The 20447-nt window shown below is 41.7% G+C and overlaps 1 protein-coding gene across 6 annotated transcripts in view; it reads left to right on the top strand.

The window, feature by feature from the left end:
* The first annotated feature begins 6825 nt into the window (after nt 1-6825).
* Nucleotides 6826-20447, top strand: part of LOC115138076 (adhesion G protein-coupled receptor L3-like) — a 421820-nt gene continuing 408198 nt past the window's right edge. For all 6 annotated transcript variants that reach the window (XM_065025470.1, XM_029674495.2, XM_065025469.1 and 3 more), the window contains exon 1: nt 6826-7358. The gene's annotated coding sequence lies outside the window, so the exon portion shown is untranslated. The remainder of the gene's footprint in view (nt 7359-20447) is intronic.

Below are 20447 nucleotides of genomic sequence, written 5' to 3'. Positions count from 1 at the left end.
TTGGACACTGTGCTATCTAACATCCAAATGAGCTTCAATGCCATACAGCACTCCTTCCGTGGCCTCCAACTGCTCTTAAACGCTAGTAAAACTAAATGCATGCTTTTCAACCGTTCTCTGCCTGCACACGCACGCCCGACTAGCATCACCACCCTGGATGGTTCCGACCTAGAATATGTGGACATCTATAAGTACCTAGGTGTCTGGCTAGACTGTAAACTCTCCTTCCAGACTCATATCAAACATCTCCAATCTAAAATCAAATCTAGAGTCGGCTTTCTATTCCGCAACAAAGCCTCCTTCACTCACGCCGCCAAACTTACCCTAGTAAAACTGACTATCCTACCGATCCTCGACTTCGGCGATGTCATCTACAAAATAGCTTCCAACACTCTACTCAGCAAACTGGATGCAGTTTATCACAGTGCCATCCGTTTTGTTACTAAAGCACCTTATACCACCCACCACTGCGACCTGTATGCTGTAGTCGGCTGGCCCTCGCTACATATTCGTCGCCAGACCCACTGGCTCCAGGTCATCTACAAGTCCATGCTAGGTAAAGCTCCGTCTTATCTCAGTTCACTGGTCACGATGGCAACACCCACCCGTAGCACGCGCTCCAGCAGGTGTATCTCACTGATCATCCCGAAAGCCAACACCTCATTTGGCCGCCTTTCGCTGAAGTTGGAGACTTTTATCTCCCTCACCAACTTCAAACATCTGCTATCTGAGCAGCTAACCGATCGCTGCAGCTGTACATAGTCTATCGGTAAATAGCCCACCCAATTTTACCTACCTCATCCCCATACTGTTTATATTTATTTACTTTTCAGATTTTTTGCACACCAATATCTCTACCTGTACATGACCATCTGATCATTTATCACTCCAGCGTTAATCTGCTAAATTGTAATTATTCGCCTACCTCCTCATGCCTTTTGCACACAATGTATATAGACTCTTTTTTTTCTACTGTGTTATTGACTTGTTAATTGTTTACTCCATGTGTAACTCTGTGTTGTCTGTTCACACTGCTATGCTTTATCTTGGCCAGGTCGCAGTTGCAAATGAGAACTTGTTCTCAACTAGCCTACCTGGTTAAATAAAGGTGAAATAAAATAAAATAAAAATTGTGGTTTGAATGCTATGGATGGTACGTTCCTCTTCCTCTTTCTTAATTTGCCAATCTTTCTTAATTTGCCAATTTTCCCTGCACTTTCACCTTTCTCAACATATTGTTGCTTGGATTTCATGGCAGAAATCTGATTTCATGCAGATCAGGTGTTTATTGTGTTATATTCAAGCTTCAACTGTTGAAGGACTTTAGCGTTTCTATTTAAACTGAGTTTTTCTGGATTTTATGTTGTAGTATTTCTCCTTCTTTATGGGTTTTATTTCTCTATTGTAAAGAGTATTCGATGCTTTTCAATGAGAACATTTTTGGAATTGGAATTTGGTTTACTTTCTGAATGAACTGGAATTAAAACGGGATTGACCCCAACCCTGCTGTCAATATTACTGGCCTGTTTGATATTCAACAATGTCATATATATCTGACATTCATTGAGTTGACATTCAGCTTTAAACAAGGACGTGCCATTTCAAGTGATACACCACATTGCAAATTGATTATGAAATTCTGACTCACTGAGAGCACAGGCGTAAATTGATCTGTCCGCGTGGTGTTATGTTAGCCTTCCAGTGTTAGGGTGGGTGTTGCAGTGAAGAGGCAGGCATCATGATGTTCGTGAAGTGTAATGCCTTGAGTGAGGGCTTTTATTAGTGGAGAAGCTAATGGCGCCACACTTACCTATACACTCTGTAACACATATTTACAACAAAAATAACAAAAAGGAAAACATTCTCAGATAAATGGATGAACAATCAAGCCTCAATCACACCTGCTAGAGCATCCAGTATAACAACCGTACACCCCCCTCTCTCATGCAGAGGAATTACAGGCTTTAAATAGGATACCTGGGATACCCTCAACATGGACTATTCCATTTTAGACCAATCATCAATTAATAGTCTTCCGTAGGCATGAAATCACCATTCACACATTCAGGTAATACAATCTCAATGACTAAATACTGTATATAGCCTGCATTTCAATAGTAGTGTTTAACTATGCATAGAACATGTAATAGACCGGCAAACCCTACTCTCCCCCTTGGGATTTAGTAACATTACATTAGGCCTACCCAAAAACACAGGATAATTGATGTTCCCAAACATTGCTCTGGTTGACACAGCAGAAACAACAAACATTTCACCTAGTCTAACCCTTTCTAAATCTAGAAATAGCAAACTCAATACCCAAACCTTTGACAATCGGCACGATATGATAAAGCTGAACCGTTTTGCGTGTGAAACCAAGGACTGTCTAGTCTGGCTGACTGCAAACTCGAAGTCTTGCTGACTTCAGAGTCTGAAAAGGCAACTTGATGTTTTTAGGTTTGAAGCTTTGATAATAAAGGGGGCAGTGCTTTTTTTTTTACTGATTTGGTTCTTCTCTGTCTCACTCAAACAGCCCCTTCCAACACTCAAACAGCCCCTTCCAACACTCAAACAGCCCCTTCCAACACTCAAACAGCCCCTTCCAACACTCAAACAGCCCCTTCCAACACAACTGTTGGATTTTCAAATCCAAAGAAGGAGAGTTCTCAACCCCGCAGGAAAAAAATAACGTTTAAGAGAAGCAATCAAAGCTTAAGCCAATTTTCCAGCGAATATATTGCACCAACAAACTGGCTCCGGTCCAGACCAGCGTGTCACAGCTCTCGGCAACATTGACAATCTAACACTAACCATGTTTCCATTCAACCATTGTTATGCAAGTAAAGTAGACTGGCTACCTGTTGGATAACAGTATGGTTGTCGGTAGGCCTAAACATACGTGAGACCATCAGAATGTAGGGCTAAGCAAACTTGATAATTATACAAGGTTCGATTGCTCTTGCTCAAAAGCCTACTATCAAGTAGTGAGAAGGTTACCCATGGGAGTGGCACAAAGACCTAACAATTACAACTAGGTTCACTATCTTGACACTGATGTTGAAAATCGAGAAATCAAACAACCCTTTGTAAATAATGCAAAAACAACTGCACATTCACACATTTTAACACAATAAGCAGAGGACAACTAAGCTTTAAGTTGCTTCAGCACTTTAAGCATTCAGCACTATTAAAGTGTCAACATGCCACGATGAAATAAAATCCTCTGCTTGCTTGCTTGCAAGCATGAATGAATGGGAATGTCTGCTACTTTACTTGATTTGCTTCATGTCCCCATAAGCTTTAATTTTCCTAAACAGCTTTATATTTGGCATAGTTTCTGGGCGGCATGTTGAGTTTCTGCATTGAGCTTTTATGGTTCCATGTATCACTTTATGATGTTCAATTATTATGACTACAGTATGTCTCAGGTGCTTAACTGTCTGTGTTGGGTAAACCCCACTGTTGGCAGCTGTATTTGTCAGTAACACACACACACACACACAGTGAGAATTATACATTGTCCAGTAACTCAATGGCCGTGTTTACAAGTAATAAGAAATTTAAATGTGCCTCTGTCTATTCAATAATGACTCAATAATGGTATCCTCCACCAATGTGTCTCACTATTGTGAATCGAGTCACTGAAGCTCCATAGAATCACCATAGCACATAAGGCTGCAAGTGTGCCAGAGGCGGACTGAGTTAGTTACATGATGCAGGACGCATGCCTCTCTTATCCCTCTCAATCTCTCCTGCAATTGGCACCCTATTCCCTATTTACTGCACCACTTCTGACCAGTGCCCATAGCTCTCTGTTCAATAGTAGTGTACTATAGGATATAGGGCGCCATTTGGGACGCAGACTGATATGCTATGGTGTAACATGCAACCTATACTATTAAACTGTCTTGGTCTAATTTGTGTCTCTGACATGTGTGATAATGCAAGATCTCAGACTGTGGTTATTTCCATAAATGGTATGATATCCACATAATTGTGCTTGGAATATGTTGTTGTGGAGGCAGTTTTCATGTACTGTTTAATGCAGTCAAGATGGCAGCAGTATATTATATACAGTATATAGCCATACAGAACCTAGCTAGCTACCAGGGTTCTCAAGCACTGGTACAGTAATGACATGCAGCTTTGGTCAGTGCACTTCCTGCAGAAATCCATTTGCATCGGGGGTGCATTGCAAGCAGTGCTGGCTAGAGATAACACTTCATCTTTTCAAATGGAAGCCCCGTTGAAAAATGAACCACTGCCTGCCTGCAGTGCACTAGATCAAGGTGTCCCAGTATACTTAAAAGGAATGTGCTTCACTATCAAGGTCTACACAACACGATATTCAAACATTTGTATGTGATATAGAGCGCTTTTGGTGATTGATTTTGAAACAATACTTAAAAAAAATACATATTTACATGTATTTAGTCCTAAACATTCAGTATAACATTTAAGATATGCAGACCTGTCATTTAACATACATTCATTAATTTAATAATTGATACATTATTTACTTAATTCATAATCTGTGTCAGTACATTTTCCAGTTTGAAAACATTCTCAATCAAACATCAACTATTTATTAGCCCAGAGCTTTATAAGGTGAAAACTAATAATTTTAACTAAGCTTATACCTTATTTATGTTTATTATTATTTGGGGAGGAGGGGGAGATCAGCTTTAATATTGCAGATCGATTGTAGAGTTACCTCTGCTGCAGAGGATACGTTCATTAGAGTTACCAGCCTCATATATTGCAGCCCATCTGGTAAGCGCTTAGTGGGACTATCATTTGTTTTTCAACGGGACAATGACCCAATACATCTCCAGGCTGTGTAAAGGCTAGATGGCCAAGAAGGAGAGTGATGGAGTGCTGCATCAGATGACCTGGCCTCCCCAATCCCCCGACCTCAACCAAATTGAGATGGTTTGGGATGAGTTGGACCGCAGAGTGAAGGAAAAGCAGCCAACAAGTGCTCAGCATATGTGGGAATTCCTTCAAGTCTGTTGGAAAAGCATTCCAGGTGAAGCTGGTTGAGAGAATACCAAGAGTGTGCAACGCTGTCATCAAGGCAAAGGGTGACTACTTTGAAGAGTCTCAAACATAAAATATATTTTGATTTGTTTAACAATTTTTTGGTAACTACATGATTCCATATGTGTTACTTCATAGTTTTGATGTCTTCACTATTATTCTACAATGCAGAAAATAGTGAAAATAAAGAAAAACCATTGAATGAGTAGGTGTGTCCAAACTTTTTACTGGTATGTATATATCTACATACATATTTCTTTAAAAAAAGACATTTTCCTTTATTATTTTCCACTAACCCTACCACCCCTCCCCTAATTGGTGTAAACTAATGAAAAACAACACGTAGTCTTCTACTTCCAGCTTATACATACTATATACATTTTACGGACACAATCTATTTTACAATAGTTCTATTTTGTTTGTTTTTCGACCTGTCCTTTCTCTACCCTCAACCTCTCTCATCTATTTCTGATGTCCTTCCTCTACCCTCAACCTCTCTCATCTATTTCTGATGTCCTTCCTCTACCCTCAACCTCTCTCATCTATTTCTGATGTCCTTCCTCTACCCTCAACCTCTCTCATCTATTTCTGATGTCCGTCCTCAACCTATCTCATCTATTTCTGATGTCCTTCCTCTACCCTCAACCTATCGCATCTATTTCTGATGTCCTTCCTCTACCCGCAAACTCTCTCATCTATTTCTGATGTCCTTCCTCTACCCTCAACCTCTCTCATCTATTTCTGATGTCCTTCCTCTACCCTCAACCTCTCTCATCTATTTCTGATGTCCATCCAGTTTCTATTTGCCATATATTTTTTAACTGTACTGTTTCACAAAAGTTCTGAACCTACAGTATATACATTTTACAGACACAGTATATTTTACATGAGTTATCTTGCTGCTATTAGTCCCACCTTTTAGCTCCATTCAACCCCTCCCATCTATCTCTTCTGTTTGCCATATGATTATCAACTGTGCTGTGATGTGTCACAAAAGTTCTGAAACTTTCCATTCTCATAGTTTCTACAGATGGTAAATGAAAGATTTTTTTCTGTTGCTAAAAGTATTATAATATTATTGATCGATTGACTATGACTTTTCAAACCACCCAGTAGTGCTATCTGCAGCATTAGTCATTCTTGGACCTGTGACCAAAAACAAGCTACATATGGACAGTACCAAAAGAAATGATCTAATGACTGTCTCTTTGCAGGAATACCTGCAGAGCTGGGAAGGTTGTATCCCCCATACATATATATAACATTATATTGGTTGCAATAATTTTGTATAATAATTTAAATGGAAAAATTATACGGTTTGAATCCGGAGTCGTTTTGCGTATCAGTTCACAAACCATGGAATCAGTATATCGAAAATCTCTTCCCAACTATTTTTCAATCTATATGGCACAGCTGTCAATGATTTGGTACTTGAATGAAAGTGGTACACTTATATACAGTGTTGCTAGCAGCTAGCAGCTGACAGTTAATTCATTTTCACATGTCCACAGCCTTACCAAGCAATTATTGAGAGGTATGTTACTCGTAAATATTTCGATTCAGGCCTACAAGCACAGACCTATATTACATATTACAAATGTAATATGACTTTCACTTGACAGTCAAACACGCATGACACAGGTAGAGGCGTAGGTAGTTGGTTGCATTTTTATCCCATGTTTACTGCTAGGTGGAGCCCGAGTATATTGTGTGAGCGACAATCCAGATCCGAGTTTTGCGTCTCGCCGTTCTCGCATTCTACCTTGAGTCAAAGACCGCATTTCTCCCAGGCAGTGCTCCGAAATTGGTTTGTCATATGCGCAGAGAGCAAAGCCTTGGAAGCAAAAAATATATCGAGTTCTTTGCCGTGGAGATTTTCAAACAAGACACATTTATTTGGCATAGCCTACTCTTTTTTTTTGCGCTAATGTGTTTTGCCTTTGAGCTTTTACTTTCGGACGTGATGTAGTAGTTACTGCACAAGAGGTCGTGTTGTGCGCCACTTCTTTTGAGGGACTGTCATCTGGATACACAAGGAGACCGTTCTTTCTCCAGCAATATCGACAGTACACGGATCATACAGACATGTCCAGCTCTTCTAGCCTACTATCGGACTTCTGAGAAAATATAAGCGGAGTTATTCGAAATTATTATTTGGAATCGCCCTTTTCCCTCGACCCTCTGAGGAGACTGATCTGTGCACAAGGACGATATCAATTGTGTTAAGAAAACAAGTGTGAACAATTGTATTACTCACACTTTCAATGGGAGGACTATTTGAAGGGTATAATCGTTTCACCAGTGTCTTCTAAAACACGGTAAGAATATCATGCTAATTCGTAGGCTATACGATTTTGCCTGCATCTTCATCTATATTTTGGTTCGCATATGCACTTCAATTAGCCTACCTGCAGTTTCTCGTATATACAATATGTGCCTGTGTTGGATGTAATGTGTAGGCTAATGAGTTATACGTTGTTATATTTAAGACTTCATTTTTAAGTAAACTTGGCGACGGCGTGTCACGGTTGGTATTCATTGGTTACGCAGTTTGCAATTAATTGCCTTGTCAAGATATCAATAGTTTCTGGTGTCAGTTGCGGTGATTTAAAGAGCGTCACTTAATGAGCGCGTCCTTGCTGCTCTATCCAAATTAGTGAACCAATGTGCACATTTCAAATAGTTTGTTGTATGGTTTATTATAAAGGGAATTTGTTGGCACTATGCACCGGCAACGTGCGTCTGTCCGTTTCTCTATTCACAACCCAGCTTTCAGAAGATGTTAAAATAATGCGTTACTTAGTCCAGTATGAAGTTGGTGATGAATGAAGTTTATGTAGGGTACCCTTAAACAGTTCAGTCCGTTTTACAATGGGTGCTTGAAACGGTGGTTGTATACAATAGGATGATCAAGGGGAAACTGTGTATAGAGTCACGGATGAAACGGCAATATCTGGAATAGAATGAAAATTGATGTTTTTCCACATAATGTTGTCAATTTTGAGTGCCACCATGCTATGTTATGCAAGTTATGGGAAAACGGACGCACTAACAGACCTGAGGGGACCATCTGCGTCGCACGATAAATTAAATATAGGCTAGGTTAGTTGTATGTTTTAATCTCATTCCTTTGCACACAAGACTGCCATATCTGCGACACCCCAGTAGTCCACTGACGTAGGCCATACGCGTTCACACTTATTTACTCATTTAATGTTTTGCTATCTATATACAGTTTTTTTTTCATAAAGTATTCACACCCCTTGACTTATTCCGCATTTAGTTGTTTTACAAAGTTGGATTCAAATGGATTTAATTGTCATTTATTTTTGTCAACGATTCTACACAATGTACTCTGATATCAAAGTCGGAAGAAAAAATCTAACGTTTGTAAAAATACAAATAAATCATGAAAAATACAACACTATCTTGATTAGATAAGTATTCAACCCCCGGAATCAATACATGTTAGAATCACCTTTGGCACATCTGACTTGTGTAACATTTGCCCATTATTGTTTTACAAATTCTTCAAGCTCTGTCAAGTTGATTGTTGATCATTGCTTGACAACCATTTTCAAGTCTTGCCATAGATTCTCAAGCAGATTTAAGTCAAAACTGTAACTCGGCTACTCAGGAACATTCACTATGTTATTGGTAAGCGACTCTAGTGTAGATTTTGCATTGTGTTTTAGGTTGTCTTGCTGAAAGGTGAATTCATCTCCCAGTGTCTGGTGGAAGGCAGACAGAACTAGGTTTTCTTTTAGGATTTTGCCTTTGCTTAGTTCCATTCCGTTTGACTTTTTATCCTGAAAAACTCCCCAGTTCTTAACAAATACAAGCATACACATAACATGATTCCACCACCACTATGCTTGAAAATATGGAGATTGATACTAAGTAATATGTTTGGGGCAAATCCAATACAACACTTTGTATTCAGGACAAAGAGTGAATTGCTTTGCCACATTTTTTGCAGTATTACTTTAGTGCCTTGTTGCAAACAGGATGAGTGTTTTGCAATATTCTGATTTGCTACAGGCTTCATTCTTTTTATTATGTCATTTAGGTTAGTATTCTGAAGTAATTACAATGTTCCATCCACCCATCAGTTTTCTCCCATCACAGCCATTAAACTCTAACTGTTTTAAAGTCACGATTGACCTCATGATGGAATCCCTGAGTGGCCTGTATCTTTTGTAGTGACTGGGTGTATTGATAAATCATTTGTACGATAAATTTGAATTTATCAGAACTTTTCAACTTCTCTTCTGTCACATTTCAATATACATCTGCTATTTTGTCCTCAATGCCATTTTAGATATGAAAGGCAATGGACTAAGATGAGTGACGTGTGTGTGTGACATAAAACATTCCAAATAGGATCAGAGTCTGCAACATTCATTTATTTGTCAAGGTTTTGAATCCTTCTGGTCAGTTCCTCACCAAGGTTTAGTAGGCTTACTACCTAACACTTGTTTGTCTCTGACTTTCCATCTCATCCTCTGTGAAGTGCTCTCAAGGTGGTGACCCGTGATTACAGCCATATCTTCAATGTGGTGGGTGTACGGTAAACATGCCCATGACACAACCTAAACGAGCCATCTACCTCAGACGGTGAAGACCTTGACATCCTCCCCCTAGAGGAATAACGAGAGGACAGTTCATGCTTTGCTTTTCTTGTCTAATTGGATGTCAACCTGTAGTTTACTTTCAGTGCATCTTGTCTTTGCTCATCCAATGCCACGTCGTTCTTCATAATATTTGCTCCACAGCTGTGGGCAGTGTCCCAACGGTGTATGTCTGACAGATATCACTTTTGACTATATTGCTAGATGCTGACCTCACCTTTCCTCTTGTTGTGGTGCAGTACCATTGCAGTGCATTCTGGATGGCTGGCCTAATTCGTTTTAGCCAACCGCTTATGCAGTAAAGTGAATATGTCTGGAAAATTGATAATCCTGGTAGCAAGAGTTGCTCTGTCTGGAAACGACCTTTTACTGTCAGGATATCAAGAAAAAGGAGAGGGTAGATGATGAAGAGGGAGGTGTATATAGCACCTCATAGCTGGTGCAGGGATCTACCTGTGTGCCATCTGGCTTGTGAAAACAATCAGTGGTAACCTTACCCTACAGTCATTACTGCTTTAGGTGCTCTAAGGTCTAGTAGGTGTTTTTTCTTCTCATGAAATCACACTTTATTCGTTGTGGGCTGGAATTCAATCAAACTGGTCCATAGTGTACGTATAGATGAATGTTCTGATCAAATCAAACTGGGCCATACTGTACGTATAGATGAATGTCCTGATCAAATCAAACTGGGCCATACTGTACGTATAGATGAATGTCCTGATCAAATCAAACTGGGCCATACTGTACGTATAGATGAATGTTCTGATCAAATCAAACTGGGCCATACTGTACGTATAGATGAATGTTCTGATCAAATCAAACTGCTTATTGTTTTAGATATCTAGGCTTAAATGGTCAAAAGTGGAACAAATTATTTAATTGGGTTTAATAAACAGTTGTTTGAATCAATGACACGGTGGATGGTTATCAATGTTTAATTCTTGCAAGGTGGTCCCACCTGTGTTTACAAGCCATGCAGATAGCTTTTAATCTGGTGCATTGCCAACGTTAAAAAGCTTTTTTACTGTTTAGCATGACATTTGCTTATGAATGGTTCGTGAAGCATTATAAAGGTCCTTATAAAGGGTTTGTGAAGGCACACAACACTCCCTTATACCGCCAGTCTGTTTCGTAGCTGGGAGATGTTTATTGAGTACATAGTTTTCACCTAGTAACATTTGTTGTCAATCTGTAAAATTAATGTGTATTGTGTTCTTGTCACTGATTTTTTTTCTTCTTCAAGGTTTCTTTCCCTCTATTGTTTTGTTGTCTTGACAAATATGTTTTTCCTGAGACGTTTCTCTGACAAAAGCATAACAAATGGTAATATTTCTTAACCTGGCTGACATAGTGAGCTCCAAAATAATTACGACAGTGACCAGTGTTTTGGCTCTGTAGTCCTTCACTTTGTATTTGAAATGATACAGATAGATTATTTACCATTCATTTCTAATGGGAACAAAATAATTGGAAACACAACCAAAACAAACAGCAAATGCATCTGACAAATTTGTCACAAGCTTGATGTAGTCATTGCGTGCTATGAATATTTGACCAAATATATTATAGTGGCTTGGAAATAAATGCCATTTTGAAAGGAGGCAAATGGTTAGTAGGAAAAACCTTTTGTCGTTTTGATGTCACCAGATTGACTTTAGATGCAGTGTAACATTATCTAGCTAGCTAAGATTGAGGGTAGACCGTTAGCATTGCTTGCAATGTACCTTAGCATTGCTTGCTATTTTTGACAAATTATGCTAGCTAATGACGACATTTCCATCTGTCTAAACTTGGAATTTGACGACATGATTATTTACATTTACATTTAAGTCATTTAGCAGACGCTCTTATCCAGAGCGACTTACAAATTGGTGCGTTCACCTTAAGACATCCAGTGGAACAGCCACTTTACAATAGTGCATCTAAATCTTTTAAGGGTGAGAAGGATTACTTTATCCTATCCTAGGTATTCCTGAAAGAGGTGGGGTTTCAGGTGTCTCCGGAAGGTGGTGATTGACTCCGCTGTCCTGGCGTCGTGAGGGAGTTTGTTCCACCATTGGGGGGGCCAGAACAGCGAACAGTTTTGACTGGGCTGCGCGGGAACTGTACTTCCTCAGTGGTAGGGAGGCGAGCAGGCCAGAGGTGGATGAACGCAGTGCCCTTGTTTGGGTGTAGGGCCTGATCAGAGCCTGGAGGTACTGAGGTGCCGTTCCCCTCACAGCTCCGTAGGCAAGCACCATGGTCTTGTAGCGGATGCGAGCTTCAACTGGAAGCCAGTGGAGAGAGCGGAGGAGCGGGGTGACGTGAGAGAACTTGGGAAGGTTGAACACCAGATGGGCTGCGGCGTTCTGGATGAGTTGTAGGGTTTAATGGCACAGGCAGGGAGCCCAGCCAACAGCGAGTTGCAGTAATCCAGACGGGAGATGACAAGTGCCTGGATTAGGACCTGCGCCGCTTCCTGTGTGAGGCAGGGTCGTACTCTGCGGATGTTGTAGAGCATGAACCTACAAGAACGGGCCACCGCCTTGATGTTAGTTGAGAACGACAGGGTGTTGTCCAGGATCACGCCAAGGTTCTTAGCGCTCTGGGAGGAGGACACAATGGAGTTGTCAACCGTGATGGCGAGATCATGGAACGGGCAGTCCTTCCCCGGGAGGAAGAGCAGCTCCGTCTTGCCGAGGTTCAGCTTGAGGTGGTGATCCGTCATCCACACTGATATGTCTGCCAGACATGCAGAGATGCGATTCGCCACCTGGTCATCAGAAGGGGGAAAGGAGAAGATTAATTGTGTATCGTCTGCATAGCAATGATAGGAGAGACCATGTGAGGTTATGACAGAGCCAAGTGACTTGGTGTATAGCGAGAATAGGAGAGGGCCTAGAACAGAGCCCTGGGGGACGCCAGTGGTGAGAGCGCGTGGTGAGGAGACAGATTCTCGCCACGCCACCTGGTAGGAGCGACCTGTCAGGTAGGACGCAATCCAAGCGTGGGCCGCGCCGGAGATGCCCAACTCGGAGAGGGTGGAGAGGAGGATCTGATGGTTCACAGTATCGAAGGCAGCCGATAGGTCTAGAAGGATGAGAGCAGAGGAGAGAGAGTTAGCTTTAGCAGTGCGGAGGGCCTCCGTGATACAGAGAAGAGCAGTCTCAGTTGAATGACTAGTCTTGAAACCTGACTGATTTGGATCAAGAAGGTCATTCTGAGAGAGATGGCGGGAGAGCTGGTCAAGGACGGCACGTTCGAGAGTTTTGGAGAGAAAAGAAAGAAGGGATACTGGTCTGTAGTTGTTGACATCGGAGGGATCGAGTGTAGGTTTTTTCAGAAGGGGTGCAACTCTCGCTCTCTTGAAGACAGAAGGGACGTAGCCAGCGGTCAGGGATGAGTTGATGAGCGAGGTGAGGTAAGGGAGAAGGTCTCCGGAAATGGTCTGGAGAAGAGAGGAGGGAATAGGGTCAAGCATCAATTATGATGGCAAAGTTGTTTCCAACTACATATTTGCCTACTTTAGAGATGTCCTCATATTTCCAGGACACTGTTGTGTAATTTAGACTAAACAGTCGTTAGCCTCTGTCCAGAATGATTGGGCTTATCACGACTTTTGGGCACCACTATGACGCCGCCGGCAGAGGGCGGCTTGAGAATGTTCATAACAATGGCATGACGTGACAGAGGTGCAAACTATGAATGGCTCCTGCCAGCTCCACTTGAGCTGTGGGGCAGTGAAATGTGGAGGTCTTTATTCAGCATTGTCTCTCTGTATAATGACTCTGTGGTGTGTGTATGACTCTCATGATTTAAGCCATCCCTTCTATACGCTACCCCACATTCCAGCTAATGGCGTAAATGTTTTATGATACGGGATAATTTGGTGCCCTCAGTAAAAACACTGGTTTCATCAAAACCATTCCTAACTACTTCCATAAAGGCCACCATTTCATTCTCAGAGGCTGTGCTGTTTTAGTTTTTCCGTTTTATTATAAAAAAATTGTTTCCCTGAAGTCTATTCGATATATGTGATTTGATTTAGCTTTTTGGAGATTGGTATCAAATTTGCCAGTACAGTATGACTCGACATGATCTCTTCAATTCCCTTAATCAGGTTAACTGTATACGATTGAGGTCGACCGATTAATCGGCATGGCCAGTTAATTAGGGACAATGCACTTATTGGTAATCAGCATTTTTGGATGCCGATTATGGCCGATTACAGTGCAATCCACGAGGAAACTGCGTGGCAGGCTGACCACCTGATACGCTTGTGCAGCAAGGAGCCAAGGTAAGTTGCTAGCTAGCATGAAATGTATCTTATAAAAAACAATCAATCTTCACAATCACTAGTTAACTACACATGGTTGACGATATTACTAGGTTAACTAGCTTGTCCTGCGTTGCATAAATTAACAGGCACCACATTTATTATATCATCGAATCACAGCCTACTTTGCCAAACGGGTGGTGATTTAACAAAAGAGCATTCGCGAAAAAAGCACATTCGTAGCACCAATGTTCCTAACCATAAACATCAATGCCTTTCTTAAAATCAATATTCAAGTATATTTTTTTTAATACGGCATATTTAGTTAGCAGGCAATATTAACTGGGGAAATTGTGTCACATCTCTTGCGTTCAGTGTAAACAGAGTCAGGGTATATGCAACAGTTTTTTTTGCCACCTGGCCCGTCGCAAACTGTGTAAAGACCCTTTCTGTGTAAAGACCGTAATTAATTTGCCAGAATTTTACATAATTATGACATAACATTGAAGGTTGTGCAATGTAACAGCAATATTTAGACTTAGGGTTGCCACCTGTTCGATAACATACAGAACGGTTCTGTATTTCATTGAAAGAATAAACGTTTTGTTTTCAAAATTATAGTTCCCGTATTTGACCATATTAATGGCCTAATGCTCGTATTTCTGTGTGTTGTTATTATAATGAAGTCTATGATTTGATAGAGCAGTCTGAGCGGTGGTAGGCAGCAGCAGGCTCATAAGCATTCATTCAAACAGCACTTTCCTGAGTTTGCCAACAGCTCGTCGCAATGCTTGAAGCACAGCGCTGGTTTATGACTTCAAGCCTATCATCTCCTGAGATTAGGCTGGCAATACTATAGTGCCTATAAGAACATCTAATAGTCAAAGGTATATGAAATACAAATGGTATAGAGAGAAATAGTCCTATAAATTCCTATAATAACTACAAACTAAAATGACTTAACTGGAAATATTGAAGACTCATGTTAAAAAGAACCACCAGCTTTCATATGTTCTCATGATCTGAGCAAGGAACTTAAACGTTAGCTTTTTTACATGGCACATATTGCACTTTCTTCTCCAACACTTTGTTTTTGCATTATTTAAACCAAACTGAACATGTTTCATTATTTATTTGAGACGAAATATATTTTTATTTATGTATTATATTAAGATAAAATGAGTGTTAATTCAGAATTGTTGTAATTGTCATTATTACAAATATATATATCTTTTTTCTTTGGTCCTCCAGTAATCGGTATCAGTATCTGCGTGGAAAAATTATAATCAGTCGACCTCAAATATAAGATATGACTTCATCGCTCCTCTACTGTAGGTGAAGGCTTTTACAGGAGTTAAATGTACAGGCCTTATATCGATTTGAATACCGTAAAACTTCAATTAAATGCAGTCTCAAATAGCTGTCGGTCCCTTTTAATAGCCGGGCAATGGCACATATTTCAGCAAATAAACACCTGTTTCAAACAAACGCTGGTTCTAAAGGAGTTGTTTATGAGTTTAACCATGAATTGCCATTAATTGTTTACAATGTTTAATGTTTGATTGGTTACATTTTGACATTACTGAGTTATTTAAATTATGGCAATCATCAGTTCTGGCTGCTAGCCAGCTGTTAACTGGCAAGCACAAAAATAATCTAGAACTTCGGGAGTACAGGCAGTTAACCCACTGTTCCTAGGCCGTCATTGAAAATAAGAATTTGTTCTTAACTGACTTGACTAGTTAAATAAAGGTAAAATAAAAAAAATATATAAAAAATAAAAAGTACAGACCTTAAGAAATCATCATATCGCCCTCTAGTGGTGAAAGAACTACCGAAATTGTAAAAGGGGAATAATAGTCACTGAAGTTATATATAGAGAAATACTAAGACAAAATAAATGTGACGGTGTGTAAATGTTAACACAGTGAATGAAGTGAAGAAATTGATTAAAATACTGGAATTAAACAATTAACTATGCAAATGAGAAAAATGTGTGCATTAAGGAAATAGATGCCGGGTTCAAATAGAAGCACGTCTCTAAGCATCTGTTTTTTTTCAGTGATTTTAAGCAAATAAAGCCTCCGCTATTAATTGAAGTTTTACGGTAGTTTACCCAAGGCTAGTGTCTATGGAGGGCATTTTAGATACCTGTAAATTACAGTACACACACACACACACAAGGCAGACAGCACAGCAGAAGTTCAAACCGAAAGTACCTGTGACTCACTCCGTTGAGAAATGGAAACCATCTCTATCAACAGATTCATAAGGAAATGCATCAGTGATGTTGTTCCCACAGTGAAGGTTTGCTGCTTCCCCAATCAAAAGCCCTGAATTAACACAGAGGTTTGCGCTAAACTGTGCAAGATGGCACCATATATATATTTTTGTTAGTTTATTTGCTTTGTTTGTAACGTATTTTTTAAAACTTGTTTTGTATGTTGCCGCTACCGTCTCTTATGACCAAAAATAACTATTGAACATCACGGTTGCGATTACTCACCACGGACTGGCAGAATCCTTTGTTTCCTTTAACGTGTCCGATGAGGCCCAACGCAAACGATATACTGCTTTCTCGGGAACAGGCCCACATCCCCGTGATTTGCGTGAAGAGGAGGCGGAGAAAAAGGGTCTGTAGGGCGGGCTGCCTTCTGAGAATTCATAGGCGATCGAATAAACCCTCACTTCCTTCCCTTCTGCTAGCAAATGTGCAATCTTTGGACAATAAAATAGATGACCTACGTAGAAGATTAAACTACCAATAGGACATTCAAAACTGTAAAATCTTATGCTTCACGGTGACGTGGCTGAATGACGACACTATCAACATACAGCTGGCTGGTTATATGCTGTACAGGCAGGGTAGAACAGCAGCGTCTGGTAAAACAAGGGGTGTAGGACTATGTATTTTTGTAAATAACAGGTGGTGCACGATATATAAGGAAGTCTTGAGCTAATGCTCATCTGAGGTAGTGTGGTCTACAGCTTGTCATGAGATACTCTATCTACCTAGAGAGTTTTCATCTGTATTTTTCGTAGCTGTTTTACATACCACCACAAACCAAGGCTGGCACAAAGACAGCATTGAATGAGCTGTATTCTGCCATAAGCAAACAAGAAAACGCTCACCCAGAGGTGGAGCTCCTAGTAGCCGGGGACTTTGATGCAGGGAAACTTAAATCTGTTTTACCAAATTTCTATCAGTATGTTAAATGTGCAACCAGAGGAAAAAAACTCAGATCAATAAAAAAAGTGGTCAGATGAAGCAGATGCTAAGCTACAGGTCTGTTTCTCTAGCACAGACTGGAATATGTTCCGGGATTCCTCCGATAGCATTGAGGAGTACACCACGTCAATCATTGCCTTCACCAATAATTGCATCGACGACGTCCCCACAGTGACCATACGCACATGCCATGGATTACAGGCAACATCCGCACTGAGCTAAAGGCTAGAGCTGCTGCTTTCAAGGAGCGGGACTCTAACCCGGAAGCTTATAAGAAATCTCAATATGCCCTCCTACAAACCATCAAAGGCAAAGTGTCAATACTGCACAAAGATCTAATCGTACTACACCGGCTCGGACTCTTGTCAGATGTGGCAGGGCTTGCAAACCATTAGACTACAAAGGGAAGCAAGGCAGACAGCTGCCCAGTGACACAAGACTACCAGACGAGCTAAACTACTTATATGCTTGCTTCGAGGCAAATAACACTGAAACATGCATGAGCACACCAGCTGTTCTGGACGACTGTGATCACGCTGTCCGCAGCCGATGTGGGTAAGACCTTTTAAACAGGTTAAATTCACAAGGCCGCAGGGCCAGATGGATTACCAGGACGTGTATTGCGAGCATGCACAGACCAACTGGAAAGAGTCTCCACTGACATTTCCAACCTCTCCCTGTCTGAGACTGTAATACCAACATGTTTTAAGCAGACCACCATAGTGCCTGAGCCCAAGAATATGAAGGTAACCGACCAGTAGCACTCACGTTTGTAGCCATAAAGTGCTTCAAAAGGCTGGTCATGGCTCACATCAACACCATTATCCCAGAAACCCGAGACCCACTCCAATTTGCATACTGCCCCAACAGATCCACAGATGATAATCTCTATTGCACTCCACACTGCCCTTTCCCACCTGGACAAAAGGAACACCTACGTGAGAGTGACATTCATTGACTACAGCTCAGCGTTCAACACCATAATGCCCTCAAAGCTCATCAATAAGCTAAAGACCCTGGGACTAAACACCTCCCTCTGCAACTCTGTCCTGGACCTCCTGACGGGCGGCCCCACAGGTGGTAAGGCTAGATAACAACACATCCGCCACGCTGATCCTCAACACCTGCGTGCTCAGTCCCCTCCTGTAATCCTTGTTCACTCATGACTACATGGCCAGGCACAACACCAACACCATCATTAAGTTTGCTGATGACATAAGTGGTAGGCCGGATCAATGACAACGACGAGACAGCCTATAGGGAGGAGGTCATAGACCTGGCCATGTGGTGTCAGGTCAACAACCTCTCCCTTAATGTGATCAAGACAAAGGAGATGATTGTGGACTACAGGAAACAGAGGATTGAGCACGCCCCCATTATCATCGTCAGAGCTGCAGTGGAGCAGGTTGAGAGCTTCAAGTTCCTTGGTGTCCACATCACCAACAAACTAACATAGTCCAAGCACACCAAGGGAGTCGAAAAGGGCACGACAAAACCTATTCTCCCTCAGGAGAAACTATTTGGCATGGGTCCTCAGATCCTCAATAGGTTCTACAGCTGCACCATCGAGAGCATCCTGATTGGTTGCATCACTGCCTGGTATGGCAACTTCTCAACCTCCGATCGCAAGGCACTACAGAGGGTAGTGCGAACGGCCCAGTCCATCACTGGGGCCAAGCTTCCTGCCATCCAGGACCTCTATACCAAGCGGTGTCAGAGGAAGGCCCTAAAAATTGTCAGACTCCAGCCACCCTAGTCATAGATTGTTAGGCCACACGGCAAGCGGTACCGGAGCACCAAGTTTAGGTACAAAAGGCTTCTAAACAGCTTCTATCCCCAAGCCATAAGACTCCTGAACATCTAATCAAATGGCTACTTGCAGACTATTTGCATTGCCCCCCCTTTTTACACAGCTGCTACTCTATGTTGTTATCATCTATGCCTAGTCACTTTACTAACTCTACCTACATGTACATATTACCTCAATTAACCGGTGCCCCCGCACATTGACTCTGTACCGGGACCCCCACTGTATATAGTCTCGTTTTCTTATTTTACTGCTGCTCTTTAATTACTTGTTACTTTTATTTATTATCTGTATTTGATTTAAACTGCATTGTTGGTTTGGGGCTCGTAAGTAAGCATTTCACTGTAAGGTCAACCTGTTGTATTCGGTGCATGTGACTAATAGCATTTGATTTTATTTGAAACTAAGACAGAGCTACCGCAGACAAAGCTGAGGCTACGCCCGAGGACAGGAACAAGTACACAAAGTTCCGCTACAACCTCCACAGTGATGATACGAGCAAAAGGACAATCTAGGAATAAGGTGGAATCATACTACACAGGCTCCGCCGCATGTGGCCGAGGCTACAGTCCAGAAGATCCAGCCATTATCTGCCCAACGATGCCTCTCTTCCAGATGAACTCGATGCATTTATTGAACGCTTCGACAATAACATTGTGTGTGTGGGACCCCACCGATCCAGAGGACTGGGTGATTTTTGCTCTCCGAGGCTGTTCTAGGGTCTGTTCTCAGAGCATGCGCAGATCAGCTGGCTGGCATATTCAGCCATTTTCAACCTCTCCTTGTCCAAGTCTGTAATCCCCATGTTTTAAAATGACTAATAATTCCTGTTCCCAAGAACTCTTCATGCCAATGACTACTGCCCTGTGGTGCTCACATCTGTAATCATGAAGGGCTTTGAAAGGCTGGTAATGGCCCACATCGCCATCATTCCAGACACCGTAGACCCACTCCAATTTGCATACAGCCCCGACTGATTCATAGACGATGCAATCTCAATTGCACTCTACTCTGCCCTCACCCACCTAGATAAGAATCATATCTATGTGAATAGGCACCAGCATTCAACATCTAATGTCCCCACCATGCTCGTCACCAACCTTAGGACCCTGGGACTGAACACCTCCCTCTGCTACTGGATCCTGGACTTCCTGAGGGGCCGACCCCAGGTCATGTGGGTAGGCAACATTACCTCTGCCATACTGACCCTCAACAGTCCCTGTTCACCCGAGATTGCGTGGCCACACACGACTCCAACGCCATCGTCACGTTTGCTGACAACATGACAGTGGTAGGCCTGATCACCGGCGACGATGAGACAACCACAGGGAGGAGGTCAGTGACCTGGCCATGTGGTGACGGGACAACAACCTCTCCCTCCAACGTCAGTAAGACCAAGGAGCTGATCTTGGACTACATGAAATCGGCGGTCAATGCCCAAATCACTACGGACTTAAAAATGGTCCAGTCACACGCACAGTTGTG

This window comes from Oncorhynchus nerka, linkage group LG12, assembly GCF_034236695.1.
Source record: "Oncorhynchus nerka isolate Pitt River linkage group LG12, Oner_Uvic_2.0, whole genome shotgun sequence".
Taxonomy (NCBI): domain Eukaryota; kingdom Metazoa; phylum Chordata; class Actinopteri; order Salmoniformes; family Salmonidae; genus Oncorhynchus; species Oncorhynchus nerka.
The sequence above is the reverse complement of the archived record's forward strand: the minus strand, read 5'-3'. Positions and strand labels throughout refer to the sequence as shown.